Genomic DNA, 1,497 nt, shown 5'->3' with positions numbered 1-1,497 from the left:
AGCATTTGAAGATTGGCAAGTTCATCAGAACCAGATCATAGCGCATTGCCAACATATAGGTAGAAACTATATTCCTACACCGAAGCCCGTCTTCCCTCCTTGGTCGATAGAGATGCAGCCACCATATCCTACGTATGACCCTGCCGAAGCATTCTATAGCACTTATGGTTATGCGTGGAACCCCTATTGGTACCAATATCATCCTTAGTTTACTTTTTATTTTTATTATTTTGTAATATGTAATTATTGATATGTTTAATACTTTTGTTAATATTGTAATCATTTTTATAATTATCTAACTTTTATTCTTAGATTTTAATAATTTTTGAATGTGGGGTAATAAACCAAACTTCAAAAATATGTATATATGTTTGCAGTTTATCTTATGTACACAACAGGGTAAAACAACGCATTTTCAAAGACTGGCATTAAGTTCAGCAAAAGCAAGTAATTTTGACGACAATGATGCAAAATGTATGTGAAATAACAACAAGACGGAATGAACAAATGACGTGCACCATTTATCATTCAGCAAACAAACGCCAATATATTTGGAAACTTTGGTAAAAATTTAATCATTTTCACACAAATCACCCTCAATAATTTAAATTGTTACTGATTTCTTGCAAATGAGGGCATTGCAAGATCTTAAGTGTGGGAAGGGGTTAAATTCTTTCGGATTTTAAAACTTTTACTTTATACACTTGGTTACCATTAAAAATACTAGTAAAGCAGTAGTTGTATTAGAATCTAGTGCTCTCTGATAATAAAGAACAGCCCTGGTCTTATATACTGACTACCCAATTCTAGTAAAATTTTTAAAAATTTTCAAATAAATGAATTCAAAATCATGTTTAAACATATTTATGAACGATAAAACTAGGTTTTAACACCGAAATTATTGTTACCTCGGAAAGGAGATAAATTGAGAAACAAACTAAAATGTTAAAATTCATTTAAAATAGAATAGAGGACGATAAAAAGAAATAAAAAGCCAAGTGTGGGAAAATTTACCAAGTTATTTTAAACATATGCCACATATATTTGTAACAAATAACTGAAAATACTTTTGCTTTGGACTAAACTAAACTGTTTTACCCAATGAAAGAAAAGAAGAGATGGATCTACACGATGAATCAATTCCATCATTAAAAGGAAGTAAAGTCTTCCGAAAAAGACACGCGCTTCTTGATTTAGGTCATGAAGTTGTCGTTCAGACCAGCTGTAGGTTGACGAAAAATCTAGAAAAGTCATCACTAAAATCAGCAGGAAATCCACGGACCTCAGCATTAAACAGGGTCGTCAAGTGGTCAGATTTATCCTAACCATGAGAAGGATTTATCTCGTACAATGGGGAGGCACCGTGCAAATTAGCTGGATAAGACTAATGAATCAGATCCCCAGAAAGGATAATCTCCTTAAAGATTAAAAATCAGCTTTTAAGCCTGATATTACTCAATCCTTGAGATTGACCTTAAAGATTGAGAATTACAAACT

This window comes from Rutidosis leptorrhynchoides, chromosome 11 (genome assembly GCF_046630445.1).
Source record: "Rutidosis leptorrhynchoides isolate AG116_Rl617_1_P2 chromosome 11, CSIRO_AGI_Rlap_v1, whole genome shotgun sequence".
Lineage (NCBI taxonomy): Eukaryota > Viridiplantae > Streptophyta > Magnoliopsida > Asterales > Asteraceae > Rutidosis > Rutidosis leptorrhynchoides.
This window is presented reverse-complemented; position numbering follows the sequence as displayed.